We start from the raw sequence: 26,290 nt of genomic DNA on the forward strand, positions 1-26,290 counted from the left end.
GCAGTAGTAGGAGTAGTAGGAGTAGTAGCAGTAGTAGCAATAGTAGCAGTAGTAGGAGTAAATAGCGATAGTAGCAGTAGTAGCAGTAGTAGGAGTAGTAGGAGTAGTAGCAGTAGTAGCAATAGTAGCAGTAGTAGGAGTAAATAGCGATAGTAGCAGTAGTAGCAGTAGTAGGAGTAGTAGCGATAGTAGCAGTAGCAGCAATAGTAGGAGTAGTAGCAGTAGTAGCAATAGTAGCAGTAGTAGGAGTAGTAGGAGTAGTAGCAGTAGTAGCAATAGTAGCAGTAGTAGGAGTAAATAGCGATAGTAGCAGTAGCAGCAATAGTCGTCTACCAGAAGAAGCCCTGCACTTGTTTCAATGAAATGACTTTGTGTGACAGATTTCACCACACAGCTCAGCACTAATGGGTGCGCTTATGAGCTAGAATAAGTTATGGCGATTTATGTAAATATATTGATACATCTAATGCAGCCCCCCTCCCCAGCTTACCTTTGATTTATGGCATCTCAGCTTGATGCTCCGTCGGAAGGAGAGGCGTCGTGAAGGCCAGTTTTGCGTGGCAGGGGCTGCTGCTGTTTCGCTCCTCTTCAAGAAAGCCTCCAATTCAGATTCTGGAGAGAGAAAAGGCAGGCTTTTCAAAAAACTTGATTCAAAGGTCTGGGGTCATAAGGTACTGTGCAGGGCAGAGAAGCACCAGAGAAACTCATTATTGCAGGAGTAAATGTCAGAACAACCCGGTCTAATTGTGTCATTACTAATTCATGTTTATTAATGCAGTGATGTATAACGTCTCTACTGAGGTTGTTGTGTGTGGATTATTCATTCCCGGCACAGTAAGGCATGAGGAGCAGCGGTTCACGGATGCGTGTAGTGATCATGCATATTGCATCAAATTATAAACCTTGGTTTTGTTGACCACGTTTTTCAAAAGGACCGGTTGGAGCGAACTGAAGGGAAGGTAGGTACGAGAGTGGATATCAAACTTTAGCTGTGTTTGTTGAGGGTTTCAGCCACAACACAGTAACTTTTACCAGAGCTTGCAGTAAACAAACGATCAACCGACTTAAACCTCATTTAAAAGACAGGGCAGATTCCGTCCAGCACCGAAGGCAGTGGCGGTAGCGTCTGGTCCTCACATGTGGCCCTCCCAGCTGTACACCAAAACTGACACCATGAGAACTCCACAGTTACAGTGCACCTCATCGGGACAAGAAATTGGTCATTCTCCAAGACTGGGATGCTGAAGCCTGAGCTCGGAGATGCCCTCAATGTCCTGGTTTCCCCTGTTGTCATCTTTCTTTGGGCCAAAAACACAATGGTTATGGAAGAGAAAAAGAAAATCTCCGGAATCTGGTGAGAAATGGGGATCAACTGCAGGTCTCATGTAGAGCTATCAAACTAAAATGGATGCCAGTCTTTCTAGAACAAACCCATGTGTTCAGCTTACTTCAGTGTTCAGCTCTGACTTATGGATAAATAAAACAGATGCAGCAATAGTTTCTGTGGCCCTTCAGTGAAAGTAAAACCCAAGTTCCTTCACACTGAGACAATGTTCAGGCGTCTTGTCAGGGTATCTCCTTGGACACTGCAAGGTAAAATCTGAGAACTTATAGTTGTGTGAGGTGTGGTGTGTATAGGGAGAATATGGTTTGCAATGAAAAAATGAAATGAGACTGACCGACAAAAGTAAATATAGTGATAAAGAATGCAAAACAAAGGGCAGCAACACACTGTTGGAAGGTTGTTTAATGGTATAAACAAGTTCATAGTCGATACAGTTTTAAACTTCTACAGCTGCTGAACCTGTATCATACCATGGAGTGAGGGTTTATTTAAAACATCCGACGAGGCAAGTTCCTTTATCTGGCGTTGACTCCGACAGGCTACAGTGTTACATGGAACAGATGCAAAAAGCAATGTTTTCATGCATTCATGAAAGCCAGGTGGTGTGTGTGTGTGACTACAAGTGATGGTGCTGGTGTCTGGTGCTGGCTCCATGCCAGGGCCCCTGGTCCCCAGTGCCCCAGCCCCTCACTAGTGCCGAGCCTCTGGGCAAGTACCCTGTTATTGTTTTCCCTGCCAAGCAATTAGCAGCACTTAAGATTTATTTAGTCATGCTCTAATGTGCGGTGATTAGCTCGGGGCCCCACACGAGCCTCTTCATCCCATCACCTTGTCTCCCCCGTCATAGCTGCACATCAGGAGGAGACAGTGTGGGAATGTGCGGGAGGAAGCAGATGGTACAGCGGGTGAGACGGCGAGGGGAGGCGGAACACTGCTGGAAGGATTACGAGAGCGCTCGCCCAGCTCTGTGGATCAGCACTTTCTAAGAGATCTTCAGGGGCTTGTTGGCTGAACACAGTGCAAGAGGAAAGGGCAAATACAGCCCAGTTACACTTTTATAGAATGCTTTGTGGAAAAACACCCCTGACACACACCTCGGCCTGGCAGTTCGGTTTGTCATACGGCCCAGGGGGCTCCGCGAGCCCGTCACGTGACCGTTGCTGTACGACCTCAAAGGGCAGCTTCCCCATTCTGCAGAGGCCCCTCCCACTAGGCTGGACTGCTCTTTGGAAAAATGTTGTTTGGGTCACTGCGTAATCTGTGATGCATTTGGCCTCGGGCGGAAATAAAATACGCAAGAAAGCAGGTCGAGGAGATTATGCAAAGGCAGCCAAGAAAAAAAACAAAGAAGAGAGAAGAAGCAAATGGTCTTGATTATTAAGTACATTTTTTATGGCTATTAAATACGGACAACTAGTTTGGGGACTTGTACGTTTAGTTACCAATGGCTGAAACCATAGAGACAGACACCCAACACTCATTTTTCTTTTCAATTTTAAATGTTAGAATTTGAATGAATAAAAAGTTGAAGTCCGCTTTTATCATCATCTCAGCGGCTCGGACTCTGAAATGGATCATGTCCAACCCAGCCGACAACACTAGTTATGGTGGCCTTTTCTTGATGTAATTTTGGAGAGAAATCTTGGGAAAGCTACTATTGAAAAGTAGCAATTCAGATTGACGCATCAGTAGCCTGAATATGCAGCATAGCAGACGAAGGTCAAAGGCAGGTTCAGCTTCATATACACATCTTATACATATGCATTAACAAACCTATCAATCTTGGCTGGACAGGAGGGGGAGGGGAGGGGATCATATCAGTAAATATTAAAAACAGGATCTGAGAATTGGACACAATAGCTGCACATGGTATTCGTTTTTGTGTGTTTTGGGACTGTTAGATGCAATCTAATCACGGCACTGAACGGAGCATCCTGACGGAACGATCACCTAAAATTGCAATGCAGTCTGGAAGGGTGGTAGTATAAATGAAATATCACTTTCCATTTTATCTCCGGGGGAAGCGTGATGCTCAAAACCAATCAGAATTTCACAAGCTGACCCTTGACCTTTCTCATCTCAAAATGACTACCATTATCTCCCAGAAAATTAGAAGCGTCTTACTATTGTTCCAGTCGCGGATGCGGGTGGAGGTTATTTAAAGATAAATGCGCTGGTGTTCATGATCCATGCGACAATCATGACACCGGCGCTAAAGGAAAACATTTCCACTGAAGCTGCGCTGCAGTGTGAGCGAGCGGACGTGCAGGAGATGAAGTGCAAATGGATTCACGTTGATTATCCCAGGCGATGCAGCTGGTGTACACAAAGCAGCTTGTCCACATCGGGGCGGCTGCTTTCACTGAACGTCATTGTATTTGAAGTGATCGCTGTAAAGACCTGCTTTAATGCACAATTTACAGCAAAAATTTTGAAATGGAACGCGGATGATGATGTTGGTTTCAGAGGTCTCTTTTGGCGACTGGATCAGTGCTGGCTGTCACAAACACTAGAGAGGGGTGATATCTTGCAGCTGATATGGGAGGAAGCCTGAACCTGTGCTACAACAAAATATCCACTATACTGACAAGGCAATGAGCAAAAAAAGGTCCAAAACCATCAATGACCATTCATCCATAAGCCCACTATGCAGGTGCATTTCTATAAATTCTGACTCACTCAATTTCATATCAGAGAACACAGATAAAGCGTACAAACTTTAAATGTATCTTTCCATAATCCTTGCTTTTTTGTGGTTCGTGAACTCAATACATTGCATTGCATGACTCTCGCTAGTCATGGGGTGTCAAACTCAATTGGACAAGGGCCCAGGCAGGGACCAAACAGAAATCGAACTGACCTGTCTACAACTGACATTCTTTAGTAGGAAATAACAGTCACAGCAGAATCCAAAATCACTCTCCTTTTTTTACATATTCAGCATGAAGCAGCTCTATGACCCACCTGTGATTTTACCTCATAACAGCAGAGACACTATGGTCTTCTTCTTCATTGCTGTTTGGGCTTTTGGCAGTTTCCAGGTTAGTCTTTGACATCAGTCAAAAAGGTAATCTCCCCTGGTCACGATCGATGGATTGGACGTCAGCATGTCCTGCTTATGTTATTAACGAATTACATTTTGAGCCACATGTCTTTGTTTACAGTTGTTGTGGGCTACATACAGTAAGAGGAGGTGGTGGGCTGGAATGGAATGACATAGCTTATACATTTCTTATTGTATTGCGGGATTCTGCAAACTACAGGTTTTTTTCTATTTTGATCCAGTGCCCTATTGGGCCCTTGGATGAGCAGCATGCAAGTCTCAGTGGAGGAGCATCACTGAGGCAGTGATCCCTCAGCATTCTGCCTTGTTCCGTTCATATCCACACATGGTTGCTGCGTATAGTCAAGTGTGTTTCGAGCCCTAGAACCCTCAGTGTCCTCCACAGATTCTGGCACTGAAGCTTAGCGCTAGAGGAGGTTATCACGAAGAAACTCCTCGACAAGTCAAGGGAAGGAAGAGCGTTCTCATACACACTAAAATGAATACACACTTACTATGTTGCGCGTTATGTTCCAGACCACTATGCAATAATTGAGGGGGTTTTGAATAACCAGGGAAAACATTTCAACAAATGTCATTATTATTTGAGCGAAAAACCCTGATACAACAGCAAAAGGAGGAGTTTTAAACAGAAGACGCCTCTGAAGACAGAGGTACAAAACAAAAGGACAAAGTGCACAGCAAACAATGCAAGGTTTCAAACACCCAGCAAACAAAGATAGGACATTAAAAAAACATGTTATGCTTTATATATATATATATATATATATATATATATATATATATATATATATATATATAAAGGTTTCACGATGCATTATTAATGATTAGTGCATTCAAAAGACATCAATGTTTTTATAAATCTTTACATACCATATATTACGAATGTTTATGATCATGAATGGCGGTTAGGCTAGGGTTATGGATTTTTGAGTCTTTATAACTACATTAACCTTGTAAACGCCAAAGTCGCAAAATTGTGATAGGCAGCATTTAAACAAGCGTAGCGGCAAATATGGAGCCTGGTCTAGTTACTACTTCAATTAAGCAGATGCCAACACCTGTAACCTCAATCTGAAAAACATTTGTGTGCATGTGTCCATCAAGGTTTTGGAGTAAACCAGGATGTTGTTGTTTCATAGTAGGAGTATTACAGAGACCTGGAGAGAAGCTCTAACTGACTCAGATTCTGAAGAGGAATATTCACACACTGGTGAAAACTGTACAGTGAGGCCCTAAAGTCCAGAAGCACGGTTGAAGCCATGGGAGAAAACACACTGTGAGGCAGCAAGATGCTCATGGTTCTGCCATAAAGACAGTGATGATGCCCAGGCATCATCATCAGCATCATCACCCAGTTGCTGGGAGATGAGGAAGAATATCACCAGTGGACCAGACAAACATCTGTAAAAAGATATATAACTCGCTATGGATGTCATTACAAAGATCAGATCATACTGAAGACTCTTCTCTTTTACGGTATTCCTTCATCTCTAACCATTTTCAAGGTACAGCCTTTTAAAATAGTGACATTGAAGTGGAATACTCAGGGCCCAAAAGGTCCATATCACAAAATATTTTGTCACAATACTTGTCTCGCCCTAAATCGACATACATGAATACTAATAGTGCATTTTAGATGGGTTTAAAGTAAAATGCTACCCAAAAGTCACTGTATTTTCCAGTAGAAATAAGCAGAACCTCCCGTCACAGGAACAGCTTCTTCCCCTCGGCCGTCAGACTGTTGAATTTGTGAACAGCCTTGTTGTTATTTTATTTACTTTTTGACTGCACGTTATTCCAAAACACTTTCCTAGTTAGTGGGCTCCCCACTGACCATGGCAATAAATTTGATTCTGATTCTGATTCAGTAATTTATAGAAAGCCAGAATTAAAAGTCCTTTAGATGAAATCCAGCTTGAAAATACGTGAAAAAAAAAATACCAGTATCATGAATGCGCTACAAAACGTGATACTCCCACCTAAAAAAATAATATTGTTTATTATTATTGAGCAATTATTATTTAATAATGACATCATTTATCGCCTCTGCCTTTAATTAAGGTGTTGTTTAAGGTGATCTTTCCGTGATCATTCCAAGGCAAAACATAGGCTGAAAAAGGCACAAATGAGCATTTTATAATGCAGATTTACAGGCTAATATGCTGCCAGGCACATATGAATGAACAAGTAGTTTGTTTGCATGTTCCCTAATCTAAAGTGCGACCAATATCCTCTCTGAAGGAGACAGACAGAACACACTGAGGGAGCCTGTGACAATAACAGGATGTGCTTTCTAAACAAATGTGAGCTCATTTGACTCTTTAAGCATCAGTTCTATTTCCTTGCGCTGCACGTATAATGTTGCCGGGTCACCAGGCCTGTTCTGCTTTAAATGTTATATTTCCATGATTGGTTGGTTCTCCGCATTTCCTGCTCACTGTGTAAGAGCAAACTCCATTGTCTGAGGGTGGATTCTGCTCGGCCCTTGGAGGGGCCGTCCCCCCGGGAACGCTACATCTTTTATTAATCAGGGGCGATGCGCCACAGCCCCGCTTATCTAATTTAGCAGCCCGCCTCATACACAACTATGGTTTGGTGAGGATAGAAGCAGAGAGTGGGGCGCAGTGGCTTTAGATAGGATGGGGGGGGGAGGGCTGCAGTAGCTTCCGTATTTGTATTTTTTTATATATTTGCAGGTGATACATGGTGATGTTTGGGGAGGGGCGAGGAGAAAAGGGGGGACTTATCAGACACCTCGTCACCAAGTTTTAGGACTGAATCACAATATGGCAAATTACCTTCTGCTGACAAGAAAAAATGAGCGTGGCCCCCATATGAAAAAAAATAGGATTGTCAGGAAGAGGTGACACATTGATTGCTTAGCATGCGCATCCAGAAGGCTGGGGTTCAGAGGCGTCCTCCCTATATATATGTAGAAGAGGCGCAGCAGTGCACGGCACAGCCATGAGGGGGGGGAATGAGAAATTGAAATGCCATGTTAGATTGGAGTCTCCTTCTCAAGCCCGTCCAGCCCATTAAAGTGCCATGTAGTGGCGCAACCAGGCACGCTGGGCACTGTGCCAGGACCCCCTGGACCCCAATATGGCAAGCATAACTGAATCAAATCTTTGGCTGGACAAAGCTGCTGATAGTTAAGTAAATATGTTCTGTTTACTCAAAGGCCTCCATTTGTGTCACAGCGCTGATGAATCAGTGTCACCGGTGTTGAGAGCACTTACTGTCAACCCTGCTGCCCCCGGCTACAGCACTGATGGACACAAACTATAAAATATCATTCCCCCAGGGAGGCATCGCTCAGCCGTAACCCCACACCCCAGATAGGGTGTGATCTGGTCAGCGTGTTTGTCTTCTCCAGCAAAAAGGTCCACATGCGAGCGGATTGTTTATGGTCGGGTAAGTGAGGCCGAAAATCTGCTCCTGTTCATTATCTCTGTCATAAAATAGAAATGGATCGACCAAGAATCTTTCCATATGAGGCGGCAAGTAGTTTGACTTTGTGTCAAGAACATGTCTTTTGTCAGTGGACAGAGAGAGTGAAAAACCATGCTCCGCTATAGCAACAATGCCACTGGTTTATCCAAATGATCATCACAAGAACTCAAGAATGACAGTCATTTTTTTCCTCCTAGTTCTGATGTTAAACTATTGTTACTCTTTTTTACATTATTTGAAATTTGACAATAATAATGAAAACTATTTTGAACATTCAGCAAAGTATTTAATAAATGTTGACAATCATGCGTTTGCTATACCTTCAATTTTATGACAGCATCATTTACACAACCAAACCTGTATCAAGCTCAAATATAGCATAGATTACCTTTTTTCATGAATATTTTAAAAAATGGGGTGAAGCGTCTACAGGAGGAGAAAAGACGAGAGGACATAAAACCTCCGTCCTCCATCGGTCACTGGGTTTCTATTGCCTTTTTTTTTTGTACAATGCACAAGGTCATGGCTTCAGTGTGTGCATTCAAGCATGTGTTATGTAAAACCCTTACTAGATAGAAGCTCCCTTATTGTCCGAGATGAAACATTCCAGGAGAGAATATCACCTATTAATGCAGATATACATGTCTCTTAACATTGCTTACCATTCTTCTAAATATTGACGATTCAATTAGAGTGTCTGCAGTCTCTAGCTTCTTGATTCACCTAATACAAGGATATTAGCAAGGATCCTTTGAGATTCAAGGACAAAGCCAATAAAAGGAAAATGGAACAAGATGGAGTGGATCGCCACGCTCGCTGCAAAAGGACACAAGACGAGCTCACCGCTCCTTTGTGCGGCATTAGTTATATATTTACAAATCTGTTATGGCAGCAGCCTTCATGAAAACACCTGTCAAATCATGGAGGATTCTTGATAGCTTTCAGAACAAAAACTGCAGTATTTTTGTGACTTTTTTTCCCCTGGAAATATGCTGTTTATAACCCTCATTTCTATTTCACATGAAAATTATAAAATATTTCAAATGGAATACTGAAAAATGTAAAGGTCAGTGAACACGCACACACACACAGACACACACACGCTTACAGTAAAAAATATAAAGGGAATGTCCCCACAAAGACTGCAACATCTTGCACTGTCAGACAGACTTTATTGACGTCTGCTTCTGAAGGTTCAAGTTCAACAATGGATCAATACCAGCTGCCTGTGTCCTGACTGCAAACTTGGAAGTGGTATAAGCATGTGTGTAAGCCAGTGTAGTTTGTTCTGAAGCTTGTAGGTTAACCTTTTCATGTCTGAAAAAACAAGTGGGGGGAGAGTTAGGCAGAGAGAAGTAAGGCAGAGTGTCAGGGAGTTCCTGCATCTGATATGTTTGAGGGGGTCATCATTAAGGTTCAGTGTTTTTGATGTGCATTGGAGTACTATGTCTAGTAAGGGACCAATACTAGTTTTGTCCATCTTCCTCCATCTCACCATGTCTTCTGCTTCCTCTTCTCTCAAACCTACAAACCTCATGTCCTCCTTCACCACCTCCATAAATCTCCTCTTTGGCCTTCCTCTCCACCTTCTGCCTGGCAGTTCCAACCTCAACATCTTCATCTACCAGTGTACTGGCTCTCTCTCCTCTGTACATGTCCAAACCATCTCCATCTAGCCTCTCTGACTTTGTCTCCTAAACACCTGAGCACATGTGCTGTCCCTCTGATCCTATCCATCCTGCTCACTCCCAGAGAGAAGCTCAGCATCTTCATCTCTGCTACCTCCAGCTCTGTCTCCTGTCTTTTCCTCAGTGCCACTGTTTCCAAACCATACAACATTGCTGGCCTCACCACCCTTTTGGACACTTTCCCTTTCAACCTTGCCGACACCCTTTTGTCACACATCACACCCGACACTTTTCTCCAATGATTCCATCCTGCCTGCACCCGCTTCTTCACCTCTTTCTCACACTCTCCATTGCCCTGGACAGTTGAGCCTCAGTACCTTCTTTATCTCTACATCCTGTAACGTCACCTGTCCACTTGGCTCCCTCTCACTCATTCTTACTGCGGCTAACCTTCACTCCTCTCCTTTCCATCGGTTTTGTTTTATCGGTGGGGATTTTATGAGTATCGGACCAATACCGAACTAATAACCAAAACTCATTTTGCCAACAGCGTGAAGGCAAATAAAAGGCATTTCCCTACTAGAAATACATGGCAGACATATAGGTCAAAAAAAGATTGTGACTTGCTCAGACAACTAATTCTGTATGGCACTTTCCCATGAAAGAAAGTCATTTAACATTCTATCATTCCACACCGGGATACGTGCAACGTCCTTCCAAGTAGTGTGTTTTACTGATCCGGTCCAGCCCTGCCATCTATTTAATACAGAAAAGGCTGAGTTAATCGGAGAAGAGGGACCCCCAAACCTCTGTAACAGTTACTTAAGTAAAGCACTCCCCAGCCGCCACACAGTAGAACTCATCCATAATTTGTGATGAGTGTAATGCCATCTCCACTTTATGATGATGTGATATTCCTCACCTCTGCCACAGCCGCTGAGGCCAAGAGCTGGCAATCTTAATGAGGTGCCTTGGAGTTCAACCAAGGGGAAGGAGAGGTGGGCAGATGGATGTGGGCTAGAAGAAACAGAGGAGCGGATGAAGGTTTCCCGCAGCCTGGTTAAACTTCTAATCACAGGCTGAGTAAATAAATTCTATCTTGCCCCATTTGATGGCCATTTATTACCTGAATAAATAGCGAGCTCGGGCATAATAGTTGTTTTCTCAGGCCATTCTGATGAGATGTTCCAATGAAACACTGCGCAGGCAGACATTAAGCGTCTGCTCGCCGCCACAGACGAACAAAACCACTTGTTAAGGGAAGCATGACATCCATGTTGGGTTGAAGACTGTGTCCACCAGGGGAGCTCTCATCAGAGAAGCTCATTTGCTGGGAGCTGGCTGGTGCACTTGGGGATGCTTTATGAATAAGTAAATAACAACATTTTTCCAGCCGTTTAATCTCCCAGCATCACAATTAGTCAGACTATAGTTTGCGCTGTTTTTTTTTCCGGACCTTATTATAGTTATTGAAATGTCGTGTTCTTATTTAGCTGGAGGATGAATAATAAATATGCCATAATTATGACTCTGAATGAGCTGACGGCTTGACAGAGTCAATGGCGAGGAGCTCCCCAACTCCTCGCTCTGTCCCCTCTCCCCTCTTCCCTTCCCGCGCGCTTTAATTGGCTTTTGTAATTCGTTCCTCTGGTGGATCTGGGAGGGCCGAGGCCTGCTCTACAGCGTTCATTAGTGTTCTCATAGGAGGTCGCAGCATGTTTAAAGGCTTTTCGCTTCGTGTCAAAACACCAGACCGGAAAATACAGCCAGAGCAAAGTTTCTAATCAAGTTCGCAGACTCGACAGTTGCGTATGTAGATTCTATATTTGATGAGGATGAAATATTTAAGGCCAAGCAAGAACAAAAGGAGGATATAAAAACTAAGCTCCACTTACATCATCAGCAGTCCGTATTATCCCAAAGTCTCTCTCAAGCGCAGCCACTCCTCTGTTCACATTTGGAAAATGCATAACTAGAATGATTTTTCTGAATCAAGGTGAAAAAGTATTCCAGCAATCCCAACAGTGAAAGCTCTCAGTGTTCTCTCGGCAAGCCGTGGCTGGTTTAAAGTCCTTCGCAGAATAGGGACGAGAAACAGCGCAACTCTTTATGTGAGTAATCAAAGGAGCTTGAAGAAGTTAAAATTTGAGCCATGAAAATAGTCACTATCGACTTAAGAGTCACTCAAATTTTACAAGCCTCAAAGGACGTCATTATGTAGTTGTCTAGGCCACGTTTGTTACTGAGTTAAGCAACGCTACAGTATGAAGGTGACAGACTTTCAATAGGAACAACTTGATTTTTTTTTCCTGAATTAAAAACTACAGATTGAGGTAGCACATACTATTTTATCAGCTTCAGTTTTGAGGCTTTCCTGTGCACTATCCAGAGAAGCTCCACTCTGACTCGAGGACGTCATCCAGCACTTAAGTCAGAGCTGGCTCTGGCAGCCAGGGATTTCCCGACCTGGAGAAGGTGTGCTGTCATAAATCATTGTTTAGATTCGTACGCTCAGATCTCTGATTATTAGTGCAACAATTCATCTACAAAAATCCCAAACAGCTACTGAGGTAATGAAACAAACCAGGACGCAGTGTCACACATAGACAACTACACTACCGTCTTTATACTATGTATGTGTTGAAAACGTAATTCAGAATAGCTAACACAACTAGTCCTTGATATTTGTGTCAGCCAGAAACAGCTGCAGGTGACAGACTAGTCTTAAAAGGCTTGAGGCCTCTCTTGGAAGCCACCACAGTTCCCACCCCAGTGCACACACAACCCCGCAGAAACACATCATACACAAGCCGGCCTGTATTTTACACCCCCCCACCACCACCCCTCCAGCACCCCAACACCATTTCCCCCTTTTCCTCCCCACCCTCCGATGGCCAAGCTACACTAGACATCTCTCCCTAATCAGCAGCCTCGTCTGGCTCAGACTGGTTGCCATAGCAATATGCCGGCTGGTCGACATGGCAACCACTCTGAGGTCCACTATTAAATGAAAAAGAGTGGAGGGAGGGATAGTGAGAAAGGAGTTGGGATGGGAGAGTGAGAGAGAGAGAGAGAGACAGAGCAAGAAGTGCGGAGACAGCCAGAGACAGAGAGGTTGTCCAAGATGGGGGAAGGGTTATCTGGATGGTAGTGTTGTTGGGGTGGGGGTGGAGGGGTGCATGAGAGGTGGGAGGTAGAAAAAATAGAAAAGGGGGAAAAAAGCATTGAAATATGAACACAAAAAAAGGAGGGAAGGAAGGGGAGGGGGTGAGGGAGATGGCGAGCATCAAGACACAAGTGCTACCTTTTGCACTGCGTAGAATTCAACAGTCACAACAAAACGTTACCCCAAAACATGACGTCAGCAGCTACACATCGGAATCAAACTACCTTCCAAATAACCTGTTTATTTGACAAACTTCCAATGAGAGGATTGAGCATCTATTTCTCTGGATGATATTATGATTAAAAGTCTTATTCTAGTGGAAAGTTACATGGTATTGCGACATTGACTAAAGGGCAATAACACAGCTTGAGTCACAGTATTTTAACTTAATGTACAAATATATAATTCAAAGTAAACTACTGCATACATTGTCTTTATCTGCCCAGTACCGGACTGGTGATGAGTTCAGGGTGTTCCCCACTTCTGGCCCAAGCAGCAGGGACGGGCTCCGGCTCCTTGTGCGCCCACTACTGAAGTAAACATCAGAGAATGAATGAACGAAATGTTTCATTCTCTATCAGAATGTTACTTTTTTTAGCTCTCTTTTCTATTTGATCAACAATATGATTCACTTCCAGGGATTCCTCAACGGTTCTTGGTGCAGTGTAGCAGACTCCTCTTGCTTCAACCGGACATGGTTTTTCATGATAAATAAAATGGCAGTGAATCATCACTTCTGCACCTGAAGAGCCCTTCACAGCTTCATCGAGCCTCAGTCTTTCAGACCACCACGTTACTGACTTATTTTCCTCACCATGCCATTTGTTTCCAGAGCCAGGCCTTGCACATCTTCGCCCATCGGAGCTTAACAAATTACTGTTGAAGCATATTAATGACCGCACAACTAACTAAGCTGAAATGTTTGGTTCTTTTACTGTTGAACACGTAGAGGCTTTTGGCTCAGTCACAGCAGAGAACAGGACCAGTGCAGTACTTAAGGGAACCTTAATGGTTTCTGCAGCCATATTGTCACCAGAGACTCCACCCGGGTGCATCTGTAAGTGTCTCCCCTGTGATCCACCTCCATCACTCTTTCCTTACCTCTACTCTTATCTCCATCTCCCTCATTTTTTTTTTTTTACCTCCACAGAATGTCTGGCCATTTTTTCTCTCTCCTTCAGGTCCAGATCTCAACTCATCTTCTGTCTCTTTGGTTTTCTCTGTCTTGCTCTCCATGAATGTCTGACTCTTTAATGAATGAAATGCAATTCCTTCACGATGCCCCCACAGCAGGGACACCAAATAGCATTCGGTGCCCCGTGTGTGAAATTCCTCCATGAATTGAAGCCCTCTCTTTCCCCCCGGAGCTACTTATGAAAGATAGCTAATTGCATGTCCACATTGTGCTGTCAGTCCCTGCTTCCCAAGCGCAGCGTTCAGAGGCAATTAAAGTGAGCTTAAACAGAATAAGATGGTGCGTCATCCTCTTAATGCAATTAAGGAAGCCGGCATACAAACATACAGTGACACAAAAACACAAAAACAAGGACACACGGTTGGGAGTGCCGTGGAAAAAGAAAATCTGTCCATTTATCAGTCAATATGAGCTCTTCTTTTAGCCTAATCACACATGGCAGAGAACTAATGCAGCTGGATGCTGGATAATACACGTAATCTAAAAGACAGTGGACACACAACATCTATATTAACATTAATACAAAACAGTGATTCTCCAAAGTGCTATATTTCTTACACGTTTTGTTTCTTCCATACCATTAGTTTAAGTAACTAGTATGAATAGCGACAAATATAATACTGAATTTTGAATAACTTCTGCTTTGTGGTTGAATCATTTTGTTGGGTTGTATTGTGCTCTTAGTTTCAATTCTTTGCTTTAATAAAAAAAAATTTTTAGATTGAAGAGTTTAAACGGCAGATTGAGAAAACGTAACGTAAAGTACTAGTTTGGTGCACCTACAAAAATGAGCGTCCTTAATAGTAATTCTCTTTAACTGAGTGGAATTAGCATTATTTCTGTTTCTACAGACCCGAACTGAGACTTCAAGGTCACAAATGTTTAAAAGGAATGTGTGTGTGTGAAAGAGTTGTGTGGTCAATAACAGAAAATAATTGCTTTTCTTTGTCTTTTTTTTCCTACTGGAAACGGACCAAAAACAAAGACGTTAAGGTTGCACACTGGAAACCCCGAACTTTCTAAGCAGCTCATTCAAACAAAAATGTAGAAAAAAGATGTTGGGGCATGTGGAAACTCCAAACATATAAACGCACGTCAACATATTGTCATGAACTGCAGTGTTACAGCAAGTGTAACCAAGTGAGGGTGGTCAGCCAACCATCAAATAGCAGATAAAAATGAAGATGATATTGTTACAGATAAAGCAGTAAAGCAATTTGAAGTTGGAAACAAAGGCGTCAGTGTCGAGGTATATTGAGGGAGAAGAACATAAAACTGTACTAAATCCACTGGCCATTGGACTCCTGCAGCAGTAGCTTCCAAATGGTTTCAACAAAGCCAAAATAGTTTGCAAAAAATGTGGCACACAAGTGAAGCCAAAGTATTTATCAGCAGTGTGGTAAAAAAAAAAGGTAAAATCAGCACATATTTGTTTTTAACAAAGAACTGAAATCACAAGTCAAGGATACTGCATCAGGGTTTCTTCTGGTCCTGAATGTATGAAGTCAACACTTTCTCCATCACTTCCTCCTCTGACACCAAACATACAGCTCAACTGCCCTCTGAATTTCCCCCAATTATTAAAGGTCCTTGTGTTGCTGTTTTGCCCCACCACCCCAACCCTCCACCACTTCCTGACTGATTACTGATTGTTGCAAAAAAAAAAAAAACTGCAGAGGCAATCAGCTACAAAGCACGAAGGACTGGGGAAAAAAAATCAAAACACTGCAAAAAAAAATAAAAATAAAAGGCAGGTTCTGTGCAGGAACTATACGGCCTGCAAGACCAGCCGCAGTGTTCAGTGGAAGAGATTATTGGGGTTTTTTTGGGGCAGGAAATAGACACTGGGTGACTTTATAATGGCACGATAATGTTGGGGGGCTGGAGGGAGGCCGCCTGGACCAGGATTCCCCAGGGGACTCATTGAACTGTCAGGAGCACAGGAGTCTTCAAACGGTCGCTCCTCTTCATGTCCCACGGATACGACCTGGTCTGGATCCATGAACTTGCAGTGACCTCTGGCAGCGTTCAGACTCAACACTTAAATAAAGGCATAGTCGAGAGCAAGAATGAAGCTTGACTCCAGATGACCCTACACGTCATGCTATGAGTCTCTCAAAGGTCCAAAATAGCATGTGCCTCAGTTAGTACAGTTTCTGCACTGCATGCTCAATGTGGGGGGTTGACATGTCCTTTACCGGAGGAAATGTAAATGTAGCTATTCAGATCACGTGATCTGAGTGATCCAACCCGTATGCAATGACGAGAAAGTGTTTGTAAGTAGCGTGTTCAGAGAGCAAATGTGCAGGGACGGTCGTGAAAATAGGCGTGTCTCCAGCGCATCAGTGAAGTTGGTAAATAAATATATTAGCACTGTACATTCACTCGCTAAAATGGAGGAGCACAAGACAATGCTGGATAAGCACATATTGGATTAAATTTGCTGGATGGAACTATATCAGTTCACGGACTATTGTCCAGTTGATTTATTTTGTCTTTTTCCCACAATCTGGGAGGAGACTAAAGCCCGAACCAGGGACATTTTCTTTTATAAGAGATTAAACATTCTACTATTCAGTGTACGAGCTCAGAAGGTGATCATTTAAATGTACATTCATTTTAGCGTTTTATAAGGATTCATCTGTCAAATGTCTCCCCCACAGTCATCTTCTCCATAAAGATTTTCATTCTATTTTTCATTGTTTTTCTGGCTATATTTAAGTGATATATTCAGCAAACCTAATTTTAAAAAATGCTTTATTTATTTTAGGGCTGCACTAGATTTTAATTTTAATCTCAATTAATCGCACCTGAGATGAGTTTTGCAACGGGAAATTAGTCACACATTTTGTATCTGTTATGAATGTAAAGGAAGATGTCATTAACACTACATCTTCCTTTAAGTTACATTTAGAACAGATACAATATGTGTGATTCATTTGCTATTAATCGTGGGTTAACTCGGGTTTTGTGCAATTAATTGAGATTAAAATTTGAATCGAGTGACACCCCTAATTTTTTTTTTTAATTTTAAGCTTGACGACTGAGCTTCTGTCCCACATATCCTGGAAAAGAAAAACTAAAGACAGTAATTTCTTTTTTACAGGTTTTCGTTTTCTTTTTTTTTATATGTTCTGCACAAACATCATTCTGTCATCCAAAAATCAATATTGCCTTGCACAGGTACCAAAACAGCATTTAGATCTCTCACCTATTCCCGATTAAAATGAGGCATATGGGTTTAATTCCTCGATCACAGTCTGTGATTTGTCACTTGTTTTTGTCGACAGCACAGTTTGTAAATGACATCATTATGTTTTTACATGTTTACACACCAGCATCAACATGGCACTGCCTCCAACCCGTCCCACGTGAAAACGCTGTCATTGAGCAAGGCAGCGGCGTGTTTGCTCGCCGCGGTGTAATGACTGCCAGCAGATTTCTCCTCACCAGCAAGAGAGTGCGACTCCAGGAGGAGAAGACTGCCACCATGTTTGCTTTTGTGCCGGGCTGACGGCGTGTGTACTCGGCTGTGTGTGACATTATTCCAGAATGAGTAAGCTATGATGTGCTGCCACCAGATGAAGTCCTCCCCGCCTGCTGACGGACAGTAATCACACAAGTCTGCTTTTATCAATCACAAGAAATATTTCCGAAGGATTTCATTAGGGTTTTTGCACACATGACGCAACATCTCTGCGGTTCAAAAGCAATTATTTTGATCATGAGAGTTTGTCAAAATACCTCTTTTAATGTCACAGGAGATGGTATGTCGCCATGGTCCCTGTGTGTGTGTTTGTCTATTGTGTTTGCGGCTCGTACTCGCCTCTCTTAATCTGTATTCAGGGCGAGTGGGCTACTGCACGAACACACGGCTCAGTAACTAATGGAGGGACTGATGGGAGCCCGATGATGACCACAGGGCCAGTTATACACACACGTGTGTATTTATAGCGCACAAACACGGTGGGGTAATTACACACTTAAATATTTGTTCATTTCCTGTGTTCCTTTTTGGAGTTTTGTGTATTTAATCTTTCTGTTGTGTAAGAGCCTGACGACAGGAGAGTGAGGCGACGACGGAGTGATTTCCCTGCTGCTGCTGCTGCTGTTGTTGTCCCTGTCACTCTCTGGTGTTCAGCATTTAATTGTATCTGCTACAAAGTTTTCCGGCGAACCACTGCCCCTCTAAGTTGATTGTCAGGTGGTGCAGGGAATTAGAAAATGAATGTCGCGCCAGGGTCAATGCATTAGAGGAACACACATCAAGTATGACAATATGTTGTTGCAGGAAGTGCCGGGCAGTAGACGTCACTCAAGAAGAGGAAAAAAATACTGTTGAGATCTGCTATGAAAGATCATCGAAGACATTGTTTATTAATAATTTAAACAGGTCAATCAGTCAAATAAATAAATGAGCCATAATGATAAAAATAATGATAGTAGTTGAAGTACACTAGTAGTAGTAGTAGTACGATTCACAGGAACTATAGCAGTAGTGGAATCAGTTAATAGTTCTCAGTAATAATAATAGCAATTGTCATTTTAAAAAGTGACATAAAAGAAGTAAGACTACACAATATGTTATTATTATTATTATTATTATCATTATTGTTATTATTATTGTTATTATTATTATTATTATTATTGTTGTTGTTCATAGAAGAAAAAAAACATCAAGTAAGGTGTGGCATCTAAATACATAAAAGTTCAGCCGTTCCAAATGACCTCACGACCCGAGCACTTCTAACATCCGGCAAAAACATGCCAGCTCTCTGGTGAACAAACTCATGAACAAGACCAGCCTCCTCTCATGTTTCCTCTCTTTATCTTTCATCTTCTGGTACTTTTCTTTCCACTTTTCTGCTCTTTTTGTCTCTCTGTATTTCTTCCTCCTCCACTGTTGAGTTTGGGCCAAAGAGTTCGCCGCTCGTGTGACCCAGGAGCCCCTCAAGCTCTCAGGGAGAAAGGTAATGGTCTCAGCGCTCCCTCGCTCCACGCACACATGGGCCTGCTGGCAGCTTTGATCCAGTAGCCGCTGCTCTGGTCTCCTGATGCTCAGTGAGGAAATTCATAGGAACAACTGGAATAGGCCTGTGTTTATTCAACTCCTTTAATGAGGAGGGAGACGGATTATCGGGGGCCAAGATCTCTCCCCCTGCCCCTGAAAAAAAAACATGAGGAAAGAAAACTGCTTCTCCTTCCAGATGTTTCTCTATCACTGCTCAGTCCAAAAGAATTTGAGTGTCAGGGAAGGTTTTATTATGCAAGAGGGAGTACTAGTGGTCGGAGGGAGAAATTCCCAGATGTACGACCTGCCCAGTTGACCGAGGATCACAGAGAGTTGATAAATAATGTTTTTAAAACGTGTTTCTTTCCTTCAGAAATGCTGTTGAGACTGATTTCATGTTTTGTTGAAAACAATTCAAGTGGTATTTGTCGCTTCTTAAAGAATACGCATACGCAAATAGTGACTATTTTGAAGTAATCCGATGACAAAAATGAACTCCAAAACATACTACGAACAAAAGTCAAAATCATGATCTTTTTTTCCTTTTTAGCTTGCCAAAGTTCTAAGCAGCCTGTTTTTTTAATCTTATTTCAGGAGTGAGCTATAAAAGCCTGTTGCCAGGATGTAGGACAGAAAAATAAAAAACTATTCATTCAGTGCAAAAAATGGTAGACAAATACTCATGAAAAAGAATTAGGACTCAAACACCAAAGTGAAATGGAAAATTAGAACTATGTTTTAAAAAAGGATTTTTCTTCAAACAATACTAAATGACGGAGATCGTGATAGAATACAGTCATATCGTCATCTAATTCAAAGGCCAATATCCACTTCTTTTTCAATGTTTATTCCTTCATGGTGCATTTCCCAGCTAGCTATGGCGACAGGCAGGGGACACCCTGGCTGGACAGATCAGGAGACCCAGAAGAAACCCCTCTGTCAAAAGAAAGGAACCCCTCTGTCCTCAGGCTCGGGTCACCAATAACCTCTGTTTTCAAACGTGTAAACGTCACACAGATTTGCACCATCTGAGTGTGAGACTGCAGCACATAAACCAGCTTTTTCCTTCCACATAAAGCACACAAATCCTATTTAAATTATGAATCTGTCATGTGTTTGAGCTCCCTACAATCAGGTGAAGAACAGGGGCCTTAATCTGCAGCGCTCATCTCCCAATCGCTGTCTGTGTCATGTCCACTCCAGACACTCGTCAGACTCCGATTGTTGACCCTTTCGCCAGGAGACTGACCGGATCAATAACCTTCTCTATTGTCAATTCATTTAGGCGACAATAATGGGTCAACAACCGGTCACAGATGGTGCAACAGGGAGGTCAAAGATCAGTCTGCACGACGCATTTACATGTGATTTCCATTCATCTGATCATGTAGCGTAACACCTGCCTCATCAACAGGTTTGTTTGGCGACACTGACCGCGCACATCTCCGATCTTAAATGCTCGACACTCTGTGTTAGGATGCGGCCGCCGTGTTTAACAGACCGGAGGTTTGACCTCTAGCCCTTGCTGCTGCTTTTGGCTTTCACAATAACAGAAAGATATTCTGGCAAAAGCCCAAGAAATGGCATTAAAACTGTTCCCAAGCCATCGAGGGACCACATCCCATGGTTCTTAGTGTAGTAGTCACTAAGCTGAAGGTGGTGCTAAGCTAGTGAAGTCATCATAATGTTTCGTCTTGTATGAATATGATTCATGCTTTATTACATATAATGACTATGAGACTCCACAGCAATTATTTGGATATTAGGTGTTGGCCCTCAACCTTGAGGGCCAACAACAAGTCTCTAAAGGTAAACTGAAAATATCTGAGTCAGAATGTTGCTCTGGAACACACACACATATATACATATATATATATATATATATATATATATATATATATATATATATATATTCCGTTTTCTCATGAGACGCAAATAAAAAAAATCACAAACTAACTTACCAACTGGGAAGTAGGCGCAGCCACTGTCCGCAGGCTGACTCCTGAAAAACATAAGAGATGTTCCTCATTGGCCACAGATTTCTCTCTTATATGGTTCAAACAGCAGTCTGTGAACACACAAAGTGAACTGTAGGTCTCAATGTTCATATTTGTGTTTATTACCATTCAATTCATAACCTTTTGCCAGCATCCTCCTTACTGGCCAATAATATCTACCCCCAGGCTCAACTTAGCTCGCAACTCAGCCCGATGTATGAATGAATAAAAAGTGAATAATCTAGTAAATCACAGACAGCCATCATCATCGTATTGCTATTTTGCACTCCGCTCGCTCGGCAAGGAGCATGTCGTCGGTTATGAATGTATATTACAACCTGAGGGTTCAAGAAGGAGAGTGAAAAGATATGCATAAAATACAACAAATGCCTTGAAATAAAAACTAAAAAATCTATACATAAATATGTACTAATTTCATGTATTCATTTCAACGTCCTCCGCTCATGTGAAATACAGGAGGCGCTCTTGAGATGATGAATCCCTGTATTGACCAGGTAGTTTAAAATGGAGGGGAAAAAAAACTGTATTGTCTTGTTTGTTCCACATTGTTGATAAGTATATTGTTCTTGTTATGTAGACGTTTTAAGAGCAGGATTACTTGACCAAAAGACTTCGAGGGGTGCTTCTGATAGTTGGAGCCATGAACTGCAGCCTTCACTCTGATCGGATGCCACCCAAAACACTGGAGTTTCCCAACCAGTCTATTTCTATTTCTCTTCCCTGGAAGAGGAACTGTAACCCGAGAGGCTACAGAGGAATGTCACTCTTAACATTTTGAACACTGAGTGGAGGGAAATGTATCCCATTAACTATGATATGTTAATGTTTTTATTTTTTTCAGATTATAACTCCATTCAAACAGACAGTGAAAGCTACAAAAACATCTTTTTTTTAACATTTTTTTAATTGAAAAAACCCTTATCAGAATACAGATTTTATTAAGTGTAACACAAGCCTAATCACAACAGTAAAAGTTGAAAAATAAATAAATAAACAAAAAAAAGGAAAATAAATACTGTTCAAAATATTGAATTACACATCATATAAATACATAAATATTTATCAAATTACCAAAAATGGAGTGCAGAAATTGAACATTTTTTCGAGGGTTACATATAAAGCTTGTCTGATCTGAAATGATCAGAAGAGTTGATAGGGACAAAAAAACAGGGAAACTAGAATGTAGGGATGAAAAAAGCCAGCAACCATGAGGAAAACGCCTCTCAATCTGTGTGAGAATAACACAGTTGCTTTCAAAACTTGGTCGCAGTAACATGGTAGACGCTTCTGTGTCATGGTTTCATTTCATTTTGCACCGATTGTTTTAAGAAGAAACTGAAATTTGGAGCCCTCAGTCCTTGGGAAAAAAACAAATAAATAAACAAAATAATCGGGGCTACACACTTGCTGATTTGGTGAAAAAACACCAAACATTATGTATGATTTTAATGGTTTAATGCACTCCTTCTCAAATAGTGGGGCAGGGAACATACTTTTTGGCTGTACTAGAACAAAGTGTAATTGCATATTCATGTCATGATTTTTTTATTTTTTTTATTTCAGATTTCAAATTGATGCATAAGTATTTTCTGTTGCAGACAAAACAATGTTAATAAAGTTATTCCTTGTGGTAAGTTGCTCTATATTACTTTCTTTTTTCTTTTCTTTAACGTTCACAAGGATACAATGTTACGCAGAGGTGTACTTGTATAATAATTTTATAGACAAATGATACTATTTACAGAGGCGGCGGAGAGTTGGGGGGGGCGCGAAACATTTGCTTCTCCCTGGGTGGGGGGCAACAGAAAATAATTGAGAAGCACTGGTTTAATATAAGCATCTAAGTGTAAAAACACACCTGAAAAAGAACTCCACCAGACACCCTACTGGTTATGGGTTGACTTATCTGTATTAGCGGGTCACAACTTGGGCCAGTAACTGCACGTCCGTAATATGACTCTACAAATAACGCTGCAGTAAAAGTCACATTAAATTAATAAGACCTAGACTGAGTGGACCATGGAAAAGAAGTGAACTAATTTGGACGTGTTTCTCCGTACCGACACCATACGATGACATTGCCTCCTCGATTAGCTTTTCCTGGACGCCCCAAAACAAGGAAATGGCATCCGTTTTCCTGACTCCAGGTCAGTTAGCGAGCTTGTACTTTGGATGGCTGCTGCCGATTGTGTATGCACTTTCATAAGCAGGCAGCAGGTCAGGCAGATTTATGGGCCTGTGGTGGGTCGGAGAGACCGGACTCCCTTGGCCTCCAGCTTCCCTCTGCGCCATTATGCCAGAGTGAGATATAGTGGGATATTGATCCCAATGCCACTTCATTTCGCAATAACTATTACACGATATTCTCCCAGGCTGCGCATGGCTCCTGATTTATGCTGCCGTGCTATTTACATTAGCAGTAAGTGTTTTTCTATACCAACTGTGGTGGGCCGCTCAGACTCACATCTGGACATGTGAACATTTACATTCCATAACATACCTGTATTTTGGCTGCCTGTTTCACAGGGGTGCTTAACCCGCCACCCCCTGCTGTCTGACTAATGATACCCACATAAACATGTTGAAGGGAAACATCCCGGCCTCCATCACTGCTACACAACTGACCTTGAAGCCAGTTTAATGTGCTGTATGTTTTATTTAAAGCGGGACATAACCACTTTGTGTTTCAAGTCGATATTAAAATCATTTGTTGCAGCGATCGTCTGCAGTTAAACGCCTGTTGTAGATCAAGGAAAAGATTCAAAAGAGGCGCTCAAGTCTCAATGCCTTTAATACATAAAAGCCTATTCATTTATTCCTGGTTCTATTGTATTCATAGTGCAAAAAGAGCTACTCAAAATAGAAATATGATCTTATTGAAAATGCATGAAAATACTACAAAAAAACACAGATAATATAGAATAATATACTAGATTAAATAAAGCAACAGAACCAGGTAACGCTGATATAGATAAGCAATTGGCGACAGTTTTCCGTGACTTTATACACCAGCAGTTCGCCAACCTGCCAGTCAGTGGCAAGAAAATATACATTCCATTTCCTGCTCTCTGAATTCCTTTAAACCGCAACGACGGCCCTATAAAACACTGTCAATTTGGCAGCGCATAGTAATGAGCGAAATTGTTTTCTTAATGAGGTTAATTCAGATCTCTTGAACCTGCTGTTACCAGCTGCACACTTCAGATCTGGGTCTTTGCCAAATTGTTCTCCGTGCAGTGCCAGGCTGGCGCTGAGTGTTTGTTTACACACAGAGGGTAGCTATGTCAATGGCAGAGGAGGAGACATGAATGAGTTAGCAGGGTGGGAGGCTGAGCCCGTATAGTGCCGCTATTCCCACAGGCAATCCCCACAGGGGGTGCCAGGCCCTGGATGCCGTCCCTGCTACATTGTGCCACACCACGAAACAAAAGAACTAATGACCCTTAATTGCCTGGCCGCTGTTTAAAATGAGTGTCGCCTAAGCTGCCGTATGTAAATCAAACCCTCCCCTCCTCATCCCTCTTCCCGGTTGACCCCCTAAGCTGTCTCCCCTGGCACAATCAAGTCTTTTTTTCCAGATAAGTGGGCGGGCAAATGTGCAGGCATGCTGCCAAGATCAGGGAAACTGGCAAGCGCGGAAATGTGCAGACACTTGTTGCTACAATGTCTGCCTGTTACGCCAACACATGGGAGAGACCGGGACCAGGGGGGACAAATGCGGCGCAGTCCAATACGTCACTGTTCTTCAACCTTTTTCAAACCACGCCACCCTTGGTTCATTGAAAAAATCCTGAGGCTAAACACCAAAGGAACCAAATCGCACTTGTGCTTAAAGTCCTATAGAAAATCCCTATTCATTTGTGAAAAACTGTAGCTACTGACACTTGGTTGTTATTTTGCCAGGCTATTTGCAGAAACAAATAGCAAAAATGTATTTGTTTCAAATGTGTCCAGAAAGGGGCAGGCAATATACATCATGATTTATTTATTTATTTACTTACTTTTACAATTTTGTCACTTCTCTTTTGTCTGATTTTATTGTAGTTTTGAGTTTCCAGACAAATCCATAGCATTCTTTGCCTGAACTTGCTTCATAAAACAATGAGTCTTTCTCTCTCTACATTTTGGAGCGCATTTATTTTAGTTTTGCGCCGACTTCTAAACCACAGAGCAAACTTTACCAGTCCATCAATAAAGTTTTGAAGCGAGACGTCACGTTAGCTGTTAGCTCTGCGGTGCAGACAGTCTTTGGCATCTCGGGTCAGACAAGGATCCCTCCCTCCATGGTTCTGTGGTGAAAGTGTGTGGTCAAGTTAGAGGCGCATCAGGTTTAAAAACAGCAGGAAGTTGCGCATGTGAGCGGCTTCTTGGCTGTGAGCAGCGCTGCTTTGACTGACGGACAGATCAGCGCATCAACACACTGGAGCTCTACAGTAGAGTGGATAGAAAGAATGTCATAATATTGTCCACCTGTATCTCCGGACACATGAGGATCATTTTCCCTCGGCACATCTGACTAGTGTGCCGCAGAACCCCAGTTGAAAAACACTGCCCTACGGGACAGCTTGTGAACAAGCCCGCTTCTGGAACCCCAAAACACACCCATTCTCCGGTATATTGGCAACAGCGCCTTTTTCTAATGATGGAGTCTTGAACGCTAGATCAAGCCGGCTGTCAGTGTTAACCTTGAGCATTTAAATACGTGACCTGTGAGCAGGTGTCTCCAGCCGCTGACCCAGCGAGACGTGAGCGATGCGAGTCCCTCAGCTCCCGCCACACCCATTTACATCAGGCCTTAATGTATTTTCTACACCTGCACACGCTTCAGCTATACACTGTCTCCAGTGATTTAAAGACAGCAACAAACCTGTCCCATTTTCTCAGAGACATTATTGATAGACTGTCACTTGAGATCGTAGGTAACCGCTAATGGTTATTTTATGGCGCATATGTCAAATCTGATTTTTTTTTTTTTTTTTTTTGCAACGTACCTTTCTATTAAATGAATACCTCAAGATCACTTTAAACTTGGATTACTTCAAGCACAGTGACTTCAGAATTCAGATGTGTGTCTGTGGAGAAACAGATGCTGAGCAGCCTAAATATGTGAGTGAGAAACACACTTGAAAAGTGCAATTACATTACAACATTTGTAACCTTTAAGCCAACAGACAATAGAAAGCGTAAATTGTTTCCATCATATATATATCTAGAATAGCATTTAGCATGCTGTGCATCTCTGTAATTTTTGGAAGTTTGGGTGAAACGTGAGCGGGTCTGAGAGTGAGACTCTTGAGAATGGAACCGCCATCTTTCCCAACTGGCTTCTCAGGGGCGCCAAAGAGATCGACTGTGGATCGACATGAATATATTGTTGAAACATAACTTTGGGACAAAAAAATCTCCC

The 26,290-nt window shown here is 42.3% G+C and overlaps 1 protein-coding gene across 3 annotated transcripts in view; it reads right to left on the minus strand.

Moving 5' to 3' along the window:
• The window catches only part of zfhx3b (zinc finger homeobox 3b), a 309,986-nt gene that overhangs the window by 156,476 nt on the left and 127,220 nt on the right, over positions 1-26,290 (minus strand). For all 3 annotated transcript variants that reach the window (XM_053864694.1, XM_053864695.1, XM_053864697.1), the window contains 2 exons: positions 20,827-20,867; positions 491-612 (listed from right to left, as the gene is read on the minus strand). The gene's annotated coding sequence lies outside the window, so the exon portion shown is untranslated. The remainder of the gene's footprint in view (positions 1-490; positions 613-20,826; positions 20,868-26,290) is intronic.

Source organism: Synchiropus splendidus, chromosome 5 (assembly GCF_027744825.2).
Source record: "Synchiropus splendidus isolate RoL2022-P1 chromosome 5, RoL_Sspl_1.0, whole genome shotgun sequence".
Classification (NCBI taxonomy): Eukaryota; Metazoa; Chordata; class Actinopteri; order Syngnathiformes; family Callionymidae; genus Synchiropus; species Synchiropus splendidus.